The sequence below is a fragment of the Crinia signifera genome, chromosome 5 (genome assembly GCF_055691185.1).
Source record: "Crinia signifera chromosome 5, ASM5569118v1, whole genome shotgun sequence".
NCBI classification, from domain to species: Eukaryota; Metazoa; Chordata; class Amphibia; order Anura; family Myobatrachidae; genus Crinia; species Crinia signifera.
Genome location: NC_139221.1, coordinates 86,472,396 through 86,486,300, shown reverse-complemented (window position 1 = coordinate 86,486,300; position 13,905 = coordinate 86,472,396). Strand labels below are relative to the sequence as shown.

The 13,905-nt window shown below is 39.0% G+C and overlaps 1 protein-coding gene across 2 annotated transcripts in view; it reads right to left on the bottom strand.

Moving 5' to 3' along the window:
* The window catches only part of ARHGAP28 (Rho GTPase activating protein 28), a 184,819-nt gene that overhangs the window by 149,490 nt on the left and 21,424 nt on the right, over positions 1-13,905 (bottom strand). The gene's annotated exons all lie outside the window — the stretch shown is intronic.

The following is a 13,905-nucleotide window of genomic DNA, read 5'->3' as shown; positions in this document are numbered from 1 at the left end:
AACTAAGTGAACAAACTCAAATGAAAGAAAGATTTAAATTTAAATGGAAAAATAAGTCTCTCCAATACCTAGGGATTCAATTGGCCACCAAGGAAGAAAAAATAATAGAATTTAATTATGCCCCCCTGTTACAGCAACTAAATATAAAAATTCATAAATGGATGAACATAGAAGCATCCTTAATAGGAAGAGTGGCGATTCTGAAAATGTTTATCTTACCAAAGATCTTATATCTCTTTCGGGCTATCCCCAAAACACTGCCTAAATACTGGATCGCAAGGTTCAATTCCCTCTTTAATAAATATATCTGGAGAAACAAACGAGCTAAAATTGCGAAGGAATATTTAATGCTCCCTAAAGATAGAGGTGGTTTAGCCCTCCCAAATTTGGAACTATACCAAGCAGCAGCACTATTAGACCAAATTAAAAATTGGAGCTGCCCTATGAAGAACAACGCCTGGATAAATCCAGAGATAAATAATATGAAAGAGGTCCCTCCCCAAAATCTAATCTGGCTGCCCCCTAAATATGTAAAGAACAGTAAAGAATTAACAAACTCTACTAAAGTGATCCTCCAGAAATGGTATTCTCTCCTAGAAAGGAGGAACCAGCTGGGTGCGCCTATCGCACATCTCCCCCTCCATATTTTAACGAAAATAATTCCGAATTTAAATCTGAAATACTGGGGAAACCCTGCAACAGAAACATTAGGAGATATATATGAAAATGGACAATTAATGGCCTTTGACCAGATAAAAAAAAAATGGAGATTAGATAACTCTGAATTCTATAAATATCTTCAAATCAGACACTGGCTCCAATCTGATATTTTTGAAACAACAGAGTTGAAAACACTCTCTAATGATTGGGTAAACCAGGTGTCTGGTCTAAAAAAGAATGGAGGAATAACCTTTTGGTACAAAAAACTCCAACAGGAGAAAGAAGGGGAAGAAATAAAAACTAGATGGCAATTAAAATGGGAAAGGGAGTTGGACCTCCTTTGGGATGAGGAACAATGGGGACAATTGTTTAGAACAGTAAACCAGATGTCCAAATCTACATCACAAATAGAGAAATTTTTTAAAATATTTTACCAGACATACTATACGCCAGTAAAGATTAATGGTTTTTTCCCGGAGCAACCAGACACATGCTGGAGATGTGACGATAAAGGAGACATAAAGCATATATTCTGGTCGTGTGAGAAATTAAAATCTTTTTGGATGGAGATTGAAGAATTCATTCGGCAGAGTGTGGGCTTGGTGGTCCAGTTATCCCCGCAAATGATTTTGCTGCATATCCTTCCAGCAAGTTTGAGTCGTTCACAAAAATACCTTCTAAATCAAATAATTTGTGCGATAAGAGCAACAACGGCACAACTGTGGAAACAGGAACAAGCCCCCACTCTGCAGAAAGTAAAAAGTAAAGTAGAATATAACTTTAAAATGGAAACACTGGGTAAAAAATATAGTGATAAAAGGGTGATTGCTTGGAGAGACTGGAAAAAAGCTAGAGAAGATCAGCAATAGTAGATTCGGGAACTGATACTGTGGGGGATTTAGCCGGGATAACTACACATCCCAGACACCCTCTCATGGCTAGTAAGTCAAAATAAAAATAATAGACTTGTAAATTATCTCTTGCCAAACTTGTCATTTTGTATGTAAAGTAATGTATTGTCCATATTTTGTTTTTGTGGGTTTATATGTATAGATTGTACGGACTTTGTTGTCCCAGATGCTATGTACTAAAATTGCAAATAAAAACATTTAAAAAAAAAAAAAAAATTATATATATAGAGAGAGAGAGAGAGAGAGAGAGAGAGAGAGAGAGAGAATGGGAAGCACTCACCAGCTTAATATGCAAATAAAAAACTGCTGTGTATTTAATGAGCGAGCATCAAAAATATGCAAATATAGAGATGTTTCTGTCCACTAGGGACCGTCATCAGGAGTAAACAGCAACATAAATATTCCAATTCATAAGGCACAGCATAAACCACACATCACTTTCTACAGCAAGGAACCTGCTGGTGGTGTAGTGCTATTTATCCTGGTTGATATCTAGCCTATGGTGTATTCATTTCTATGAAACTCTGAGTGTATGGCCATAAGTTAAAGACGAGATAATTTTGAATTGTTTGAACAATCACACTAATGGATCATCATGGCGGAACATGGAACAGCGGATAAACAGTTATTTAACCCTTTATTGATACCACTACAAGAACATTTTAGTGATTCAGAATCAGAATCAGAAAGTATTTTACACAAGGAGCATCTCCTTGACTTAGCAGAAGCTTGCTCAGTGGAATCACTGTTTCGAGACTTATTAACATTAAGAAAAAGAGAAATTGATTTCTACTACCACGCTATCACTTTAAGTGATTCTTTTAAGTCTAAGAAAATCCCACCCGGGTTTCGCATACAAAATTGTCCGCCAATTGGTCGGTTTGATCCTAACTTCTGCCATAAGTGGATATCAATTTTAAATAAATGCTTATCAGACCTTATGTTGCTTGTTATGGAATACTCCAATTAAGAAATAGAAATGGCTAAAAGCAAGATTGTGGACTTTGAGAGTACACATATGCTGACACTGGTTGCTGATAACAACACTGGTTGTTGTCACCTGTACCCGTGGTCAGCCAAAAAAGATTTACCAGAAGGGGAGGCCAGTGGTGACGCCAGACCTGGCACAAAAAAAATTCCTGTGTTGAGCAAGAGGAATTGATATTCAATTTATCCAGTCATGAATTTACATCTGCAGAGAGATCACTACTGTCCAAGGGGATCTCTTTTGTCTCTTCCCATGATTTTAATGACCTATAGTGGCAGGTAGAAAAACATCAAATTCAACAAAAACTGAAATTAAAATAAAATTTTGCTAGCAAGAAAGAGCAAAATAATCAACCATCTTTTATCCCAGATAAATTATTACAATTTAAAGAACACTCAATATTTGATCATTTGTCAAACAATGCAAGTATCAAAACGTTCATTGAATGATTGATCCGGATACCAAATCAGTAATAAATATTGCCAAATCAACACATCATAATTTATCAATATTAAAACAGCAAGCTTAGAAAAATCTGCGTGCAAATTATTTACTTATATGGGCCCAATTTTGGAGGATACGTGGCTGGTGACAATTGAATGTCTATGCACATTAACACCACATCAGGAGAGTTTATTAGATTCGGCAAATTACTACAAGCTTCCAATATGGACACAGATTATATCAACATCGTAACACATCTGCTGGAAATGGTACTCACAAAGAACTTCTTTTTATTTGACAACCAATTTTTTCTTCAGATGCGTGGATGCGCAATGGGTTCTTCGGTGGCACCCACATATGCAAATATTTACATGTTCAGAGTTGAAGACCAAAATTTTTTTTTCTAGAAAGCAAATTTTTTGATAAAAATTATATTTTCAGAAAGTTTTTTGGGCAAGGAACAAGAACGGAACGGGAAATGATTATTAAAAAACACAACAGATGTTGCAGTCCAGTAAAGCTCACATATGCAATGCACCAGAAGACCATAGACTATCTGGATGTAAGAATCTCGATACAGGATATGTGACAATGGTCTTCACCAAGGATAAGGATTGGAACACCTTCCTGCACAACACAAGTTGCCATCCCTGGAAATGTTCATTTAGTGTACCTTATTCCCAAATTATTAGGATTCTGTGCCTTAATAGTGATCAGAAAATGGCAGAATCCCAACTTGACAATTTATTCATCTGTTTTACCAAAATAGGCTATAACATCAGGGACCTCATAAATTCTAAAAATAAAGTAATGGGGCTCTCAAGAGAGCATTTACTTGATCATGAAAACATTCAATTCCCTTGTTATGCCAATATAATATCCAATCAGAGAAAATAGTAAACGTTGTTAATAAGTATTGGCAACTAATTAATTCTGACAAGGAACTTAAACTACAAGTTACTAGAATTATGCGTAGCTTTAAGAGAATTAGAAATGTGAAGGACCTCTTAAATCTTATATAGCAGGTATAACAAACCGATGGGGTGTTTTAATTGCTCCTACATTACTTCTAAATATCTCATTACCGGAAATAAATTCTGCCACCCCCATAAAGGCAAGGAGTATAAAATTAAACATCACCATACCTGTGAGAGTAGCCATCTGGTATATCAAATTATTTGTGGTCTTGCCTATATAGGTCAGCAATAAAAGCAGCCTTAGTAGATTGAGATAGCGAACAACCGGTGGCAAGGCACCTTGTGCAATCGAGACACAATCTTGACACCATTCGCGATTGTATTATTGATCACATTGTGGCATCAAAGAGAGGTGGTGATGGAAATTCTGCTCTACTGCGCTGTGAAGTGCGATGGATCCATCTCCCTAATGTGATATCCCTTTAGCATGCTTTTAATAGTATAATAATTATTCTTTAGTATACTATTGCTGTCCATTCTATTACTATTAAGGGTTAAAAAGTGTATTTTCTATAGATGTTTAAACTGTCTCTTATGTTTTTGTTTTGTTTTTGTTTTCATTTATCACTATGGTAACAGATTGAGGAAGCGACCCCAATCAAGCTGGATACGGCACGTGGCAGGAGAGTCTCTGTATGGTGATGTCACTCAGGTGAGACAGCTGATACATACACTCTGGACGGCTTGACCGTTTGCCGAGGTATAAGGTGAGGTTCTTTTTAATCAATGTTTGTGTCCTAATGACATTTTCACAAGAAATGAAACATTGATATCTACCATATGGTGTATTCATTTCTTTCAAATCTGAGTGTATATATATATATATATAGAGAGAGAGAGAGAGAGAGAGAGAGAGAGAGAGAGAGAGAGAGAGAGAGAGAGAGAGAGAGAGAGAGAGAGAATCCGATGATAGAGATGTTCCTGTTGCTGTAGGCACAACTCAGTGGGCTGTCACAGTCATGTTATCTTTGATTTGCCAAATTCCACTTGTCCATATATCTGTGGTTAAGTGGACAGTGGGTACAGTAGCATTTTGTAGGCCAATAAGGTTTTTTTTCTTCCTATTCTGGTACAGGCAAAGAAATTACTTGGCTAGTAAAATGGAACCAAAATAATCTAATAGCCATCATTCCGTCAGTAATTTTCTGCGCAACTGGGTGACAGATGCCATATTTGCTTCCTCTTGCAAATTTTTTTTTTACAGTCAATTGTTTGAAACTACCTGTAGTCTTCTTGGTCCTCTTCTGGTATGAAGATCTACTCTTAGAAGCAGCAGCAGCAGGCCTAGTGCTCAAGGATTCTTCTGAGGAATCCTGGATAGGACCTACACTTATCAAACTGAATGCAGGACGACCTCTGATAAGTAGTGAGGCATATTGATGATTAAGGTGTTGGTGGTGGAGAGTGCAGGTTTGGGGATGTTCTAGACTACATTTGTATGAGTCCGCACATAATCAAAAGAGAATGTTTTTTGTAGTATCAGTTAGGAAAGACAAACATGGATCAAATCTTAAAGTGTTTGATACCTTGATCTCAGGGTTGGTGGTGCCCCCAGAACAAGTTCAGAAAAACTTAAATAGTCAGGGGTCTTGCACAGGAGTGCAAGAGAAGACTGATTATGTCTTTTCTGAGGCACTTTTTTTAGTGGTTTGTATAGTTGTTGTATTTAAAAACTAACTTTTATTCAATATGCCTTAAAATAAACAGTGCTTTTCTTCTTTTTTTATTTTTTATTCTTTTTTAGAGTTGTATTTAATAAAAATTATCGGTACTTGTGTATTTTGGCGGCGCCCCCGATGTCCGTCGTACGACGAACAGATCGCATCGCATCGCATGCCATGCACCCGATGGCATGCGATGCGATGCAACGCGATTTTGACCCCCTATACGACCAAAAATCGTATAAGCACCCTAAAGGGTGCTTTTGAGCACCCAAATGGGTGCTTACAATGTTAAATGCACCCCCACGCCACCCCCCACTATAAACGTGAACCCGAAGCGTGGCGAGCGCAGCGAGCCCGCGAGGGGCGGCGGTACGCGTCCTACGACCTTTTCATACCCCCACTATCCACGTCGGCGTGGAGTTGAGAATAGAATAGTGTGGCGAGCGCAGCGAGCCACCGAGCCCGAAGCATGGCGAGCGCAGCGAGCCCCGCGAGGGGACGCGGATACCTTCACAGTTATACGCGTCCCCTCACGGGCTTCACAGGTGTCCGTGGCGACGCGGACACCTGTGAAGCCCGCGAGGGGACGCGTTTACCTGTGAAGGTATCCGCGTCCCCTCGCGGGGCTCGCTGCGCTCGCCACGCTTCGGGCTCGGTGGCTCGCTGCGCTCGCCACACTATTCTATTCTCAACTCCACGCCGACGTGGATAGTGGGGGTATGAAAAGGTCATAGGACGCGTACCGCCGCCCCTCGCGGGCTCGCTGCGCTCGCCACGCTTCGGGTTCACGTTTATAGTGGGGGGTGGCGTGGGGGTGCATTTAACATTGTAAGCACCCATTTGGGTGCTTAACATTGTATAAGCACCCATTAGGGTGCTTATACAATGTTTAATCGCATCGCATCGTATGGCATCGTATGCCATGTACAATGGCATACAATTTCAAAATTGTATGCCATCGTGCACTATCGTACGATATCGCGTCGCATCGCATACCATCGTATGTGTTATGGTATGCGATGCGATGGGCGCCGCCAAAATACACAAGTACCAAATTATCATATAGTACACAAAGAGGGTTGTTTTGTTTCCCCTCTGTTTCCCAGTTCATGCAATGTTCAATAATAGATTTTCAATCACTTTCAACAATTTATTCTGTCAATATTTCCAGTTTGCGAATATATTATTGAAAAAAGCTCGATGCCCTGTACACATATCTAGGGTCATTGGGGATGTAGCTGAGAGAAGGACGCTATCTGATGCTGGGTAGGATTTTCTTATTTTCTTAGCACGTTTCTGATTTTTCCCAACCCTTTCCATGAACTCGCTGCAAAAGATATAACAGGGAGGAGCTTGGAAGATGATTAAGGTCTCAACCTCTACTTACTGTAGCTTTACAAACACTACAGATGGCTAGACAATTGTTGTCAGGATTTGGGTAAAAATAATTCTACACATACAGTATGAGGTGGATTGTTTGGTCATATGCCCAGATGTGACAATGGCCTTCTTCCTATCACAGGCAAGAACTGCTTCCACTGGTGCCTGACTTACACAAACAGTATTCTCATCATCAGTACTCTCATTAGGGGCCAGATGCACTAAGCTTCAAAAGTGATAAAATGGAGAGTGATAAACAGCCAGCCAATCAGCTCCTACCTGTCTTGTAACAGCCTGTGTTTGAAAAATGTCAGACAGGAGCTGGTTGGCTGGCTGTTTATCACTCTCCATTTTATCACTTTTGAAGCTGAGTGCATCTGGCCCCAGGGCTGGCATCAGCTATATCCTGTTGCACTTCCACAATGGCTTCCTCAATATCTATATCACCAGCTATACTACTGCTGCACATCCTAACATTTGCAGTGGGTGGAGAAATGGTGGAATGAGGCTTCTTTACAAGTACAGTATCAGAAAACTTCAGGCCACTTAGGGGACCTTTAGTAAAGGTTCTCAACATGAAAAAGAGGTGATGTTGCAAATTAGGAACCAATCAGAGTCTGTCTATCATTTTAGATAATGCAGTAGAGAAATGGTACACAAATCTGCTTAATTGCTATGGGCAACATCCGGTTTTGAATTTTTAGAAGCTTTAGTAAATTTAGCCATTAGACTTACCTCAGGGATTTGTGATGTTTCTGAACACATTGTTTGTACTACTACCTTATTGTTTTTTTTGCACTGATTTTCCACTTTAAATTTTTTGACACCTCTTCTAAACTCTATTTTTTTGAGCAGAGAGTCAAACTGCATATATTATTATGCCTACAAAAATGCTTTTATATATTATGTCAACAAATGTTCATATATTTATTATGTCAATATAGGTGCAGTGGTATACAGCATTCACAGTTTGTTTGAAAAAAAGTGCAATTTCTTTATTTAAAAAAAAAAAACAAAGCAGCAAGTCAAACCGCTTATATTAGTATGTCAGCAAAGGTGCAGTGGGATACAGTGCACACAGTGGCGTAGCTATAGCGCCGCAGCCCCCACGACGGCGGGGAGGTGTAGGGGGGTTTGCGGGCACTATTGTTACTCCCACTGCTCCCCCTCCCTATGGGTGCAGCAGGGAGCTGGCAGGAGCGGGCAGGGGGTCCGTGCGGTGCTGGGGTACCTGCGGTGATAGAGGTCCCTGTGGTGCTGAGTATTAAGTTGGCGGGGTCCCTGCAGTGACCTGGAAATAACTAGCACTATCCGACCTGAAAAAGATCCGGAGAACAGGGGAACACGAAGAGCTGTAGTGGCAGAACAGTAATCCGGCGTGTAAGAACATTCCCCTGTGGTAGAGGATTGCGAGGTACAGCGAGGCAGAATCAAGAACTTCAACTAAGTCGGGTGAGAGTATCTTCAATTTTTCCCTCATAAATCTGGCCCTTTATATATATACTTCTGACTATGATGGGATCCCCAGGATCGAACATCTAAACCCAGAGAGTCATTTAAAGTATATAGAGGAATTTATTTTTCCTAAAAAGGTCCAGTAAAGTCCATCCATACCTATCCCGACGTATATATATATATATATATATATATATATATATGCAAAGTGACTGTTTTTATGTGGAATTTTTTATAGACTTTTTATGATTTTGTGTTTTTGATTGGAGTTTTTCTCAGAAAGAAGTATTTTGAATCTAATAAAATTTGGATATACCTTTTTAAAGAAAGAAAGACTTTCCGTGATTTATGCCAGGATATTTTGGAGCTAAAGGAGGAGCATATTAGAGAAACTTGTAACATCTAGTTCACTCTACAATCCAATAAATCTAGCGCTGTAGGAAGTCCACAAAAGTTCCTGTTAAAAATATTCTTAACCCTTGTTTAGTCTACAGTTGGACTACAGTATATATTTTTTGTGGACAAACAGAAGCAGGATTTGTAAGACTTTAGCGCTCAAGGGTTTTTTGTCAAATTTCTTCAATATCTATAAAATTGGTGGAGTGACTTGATGTCCTTAATCACATTTCATGACAATTAATCTGAGACCAACTACTCGCTAAATGGTGCCCCTGAACTCTTTAATCTGTATTTTAATTACTATTGGTCCTTATCAGACAAAGGAACTGGGCTGGTGGCCATTCTTAAATTTGTCTAAATGAGTATTGAAGATTTTTTAATTGTATAAGCGCAATATCGGTAACCACCAATACAAACAATCACACAATTCTTCACTGCAACAGAGAAGAGGAAAATGCCAAGACAGTAGATTTATGAGAAATCTATCACAGTAGAACAAGAGCTACTGTAGCTAGATGCATACTTTATGAAGAAACTGAGTTCTCTGCGTAGGGACAAGGGTGACATACTGTAGGCTGCATTCCAAACCTAAAGTTTAAAAATTAACTTTAAGCTCTGAACAGGTGAATCACCTGTTTAGAAGTCTTACAATAACTAAACTTCTCTATAAATAAGTGAAAGAGTATTACATATTCTACTAAAGGGAAACTGGGCAAGGAAATCCAAACCTTTTCATTTATCTCCAGCATTCTGTCTGTTCTCGGAAATGAAATGAGGGTGTGTTGAGTTTAGATAGTTAAATATGAAAACCATTCACAATATATATTTACTTCCTAGAATCCAAGCCTTATAGGGTAACTTAGGCCCTTCCTGAAATTCTATCCTTAATCAGGGTTGTGACTACTATAAAGGAATTATTTCAGAAGACTCAAGAAATTGCATCAAGTATGGCCTTGGTTTGATGAATGGTCCCTGCCCCCAATTCAGAGGTGTATGGGCAGTGTCCTATAGGGAACACACTATGAATGTTGTGTTCTCTTTTAGATGATGTGCTACAGTATGTTACTCAAAAAACTTTTCAAGAACATTCAGTACTTGTGTAGTTTCACGGCGCCCGATATATTGGATGCGATATTAGCTGATATATCGATGTGATCCTATGCGATTTTTTACCTGTTCATAAACCCACTATCCACTTCACATGGAGATGATTTTATATAGTGTGGCGAGTGCAGCGAGCCACCGAGCCTGAAGCGTGGCGAGCCCCGCGAGGGGACGCGGATCACTGCGCTCGCCACACTATATAAAATCAACTCCATGTGTAGTGGATAGTGGGGTTATGAACAAGTAAAAAAATTGCTTTGGATCGTATCGATATATCGGCCAATATCGCATCAGAAATATCGGCTGATATCGCATCCGATATATCGGGCGCCGTGAAACTACACAAGTACCGAACATTCAATACCCTCAAAACTCAGAGGCTAAATTAAGAAACACCTTAATCCACAAAAACCATCCAAGCCCTCAACAAAAACTGAGCAATATGCCTTGATTGCTAGATTGGTAGATATATTAACTCAACCTCCATTGCTGACATATCTTGATTTTAACATGGCATATGTGCTTGATACCAATGCACCTAATGATGGGTTACCTTACCTATACTGTTTTTCAACATCAAATTTAAAACTACATATAATTGCCTATAGAAATAGAACTCCAGCTCTAGCTAAGCGAGAATGTATTACGGAAACTTTTTTATACTGTAGTATATGGTATTAAAGTGTCAAATCTGTGACACAGCTAGATACATTATTTATACACATCCACCTTTACTGTGTATGCAGATAATAACACACTCACATGGGTTGAGTACAGCCACAATGGGCTAAAATGTGTATTAAGCACATACAATTGCACCAGAAAACTGTCAGGAATCTTTGGCAATAATGAAGAAATACTATGACAAATGCATGAAAAGAATAGTTCTTCTACATTCAGACTGTATTGTCAACAAGAACCTTTCTGAAGGAGGAGGTACAAGCAAACACTCTGGGTGAGATTTAATAGGATGAGAGATTCAGAAAGTGAGAGATTTGGTAAGAAACCAGTTTGATTTTGCAGTGTAAATGATTGCCGCTTTAAAAAAACTGGAAATTACTTACCAAAGCTCTCACTTTCTGAATCTCTCATCCTATTAAATACCCCCCCCCCCATAAATACTGGGAACAAACAGTAAATTGTGTTATTGAGAGAATCAGAGTGGTGCACTGTGGCCATAAAGGGGGGGGGGGGGGGGGCAGATAGGGGAGAGTTGAACAGAGCAAAATTTTATTTTATTGCAGGAAGCCCCCACAATTTAGTTGTCCCAGAGTCACCAGAAATCTTTATCTGGCCCTAATATTAGAATCATAGATCATAGAGTACTAAATTTATTGGATAACTACAGTACCCAACAAAACAAATTGTTAATATCATGATGCTTAGGATCCTAATGGTCAGAATGACGACAGGCATCCGGATGGCCAGAATTCTGACTGATCCTGATGGTAAGTAATGGGGTTAGGATTAGGCTGCAGGAGGGGTGTGTTAGGGTTAATATCATAAAATCAATAAGCAAATCATGATTATACTGCAACTTTTGTGAAAAATAGTATGTAATCTATCTGCAGTCTCTGGAATGAGCTCAATGACTTAGGCGTGTGTCTGAGTGTGTTTTTTGTTAATTGCCCTAGGTTGTGTCTCCCACAGATCTGACAAGTGGACACATATGCCGTAGCTGCGCTATTAAATCCTGGTGTGATCCAGGCCTTGAGTCCTGTTGGAGAAAGTACGCTATATAAATTAAACTTACTTACTTATTGACTGTATTAGTCATTGTGTTATGTACTTGTTAGGATTAAAATATTCACTGGGAGTCAAATGGGATTTTGAACATTGGAATTGTGCTGTTGGCATTCTGACTATCATGATCCTGTGCACCATGATATCAATACCAACCCTCATCAAACATAGAATTCAGATGAAAGTGCATGTACAGTAATAGACGTCAGTTGACAAAGTCTTTTTCGATGGTCTTCTGATGCACATACACAGATGCTCATCCATTCAACCTCCACCACTAATGATTACTATTGGGGAACATCTATTGATGGCACAACTATTTGCCATCGGTATTGCACCATCAATCATTACTAACCATTCATGATTTATGCCCATTAATAGTATAGGCCAGACTTCTAGGCCAGGTTTAGAAAAATCACAAAGTTCCCATGGCTATTTAGAGCAGGGAGCGGAAAATCCCACCCCGTTCTAAATATAAAGATGGCTCCGCTTGTTTCACAGGTCAACAGAGCTCTGCCAATCAGGGGAGCACTGCTGATGTGGCACTCCCTGATTGACTGTAGGGTCCTGCAGTGACAGGAGTCACGGGGGGACCCGGAATTGGGGTGAAGGAAGCCCATGTGTTTACACTTTTATTTAACTCTTTTTTTTTTAACATCAGCCCGTCGTCCACAGCCCAGGGTTCCATGCAGGCTTTCTGCTCGTTTGTATTCGTTCGTAATCGACAATGTTTATAATTTTCCCCCTTAATCTCCACGAGAGTTCTAAATTTAAAAAATTACACTTTGCAATTGTAACGCTAGCATTGGTATCGTACATCCAACAATTTCCAAATGTCTGATTCAATGATTTAATCTATATATTTAAACCATTAAATACCTTTAAATATATAGAAAAATGGAATAAGTGCAGATTTATGGAAGGGGAACATGACTGATTTTAGAATAAGGGAGTTAAAAATGTTAATATGTAAAAGGCAACCATGGAGATAACAGTAAAGAGTGCAGATTTTTTACAGACTATAAGAGGTCTCAAATAAAAATTCTGGGTGGTATCCTGTTGAGCTGGGCATAATGGATAATAGTCCGGTGCTGGTTCTCAAAATACAAGGGACCCCTAGTAATTTTGTCCACCATATTTTGGGAACCAGGACCAGTCTTTAAGCCTGGTGCTGGTTTTGAAAACGATGGGGAACCCCTACTTTAACTGTTCCCTGAATTTTTAAAACCAGTACTGGCTTTTTTTTAACACTGAAGCCTGCATGTATCTGACTGACCTGTGCAGACTAAAGCCAAATATTTCCACGGCAATTAGCAGCCGTATATTACATACGGCCACTTAGTAAATTTGGAATCACCATTCAACTGAATGGTGATTCCTACTTATATGCATTCGTATTCGTAAATAGGAATATGACTGTGCCATGAATGTGAATATGAATTGGCGTATTTTCGACATAGTAAATTACGAAAATATGTGTAGGCAGTCGTATTTGCATACGACTGCCTACAAATTTGTCACATCCAGGACTATTTTGCTTAGTGAATTTCCGTCATAGTGTCACACAATATTTAAGGGCAGATGTATCATGCTTAAAAAAGTGATGTCACAGGCTGAGTTTGAAAAATGTCAGTTAGTAACTGATTGGCTGTTTGTGTTTATCACTTTTCACTTTATCACTTTTTGAAGCTTGATACATCTGCCCTAAAAATGAAAAAAGCATAAACTACATTGGATACTTTAGGTGAAATCCCTGATCTGGCCAATCCATACTTTCATAACATAATTCCTAATAAATGCAGCTCTGTACATAAAGCTTTAGGTCTGCTCTAATTTCCAAGTCAAATTTGTAACTGTTTCAAGAAGAACTGGACAGTTAGAGATTATGAAGTTGAATTTATGCCAATTTGGGTAGTATCACATTAGTTCTAGGGGTTTAATTACGGAAATCAATTTTGGGTCTATTTAAACCAACCAACAAACAAAAAAAAAATCAACAGTTTCTATTCAAAATAGATCATTTACCTAGAGACAACGTCAGCAAAGACCATTCTGACAGCTAGTGTAAAATGTACTAAATCATTCTGGGCATGTTAAAAAAAAAGCAGTCTGCATGCATATGAATCTGACATTGTGGCATTATCTGACTCTAACATTACAGCTGGAGCAGTAGAACAATG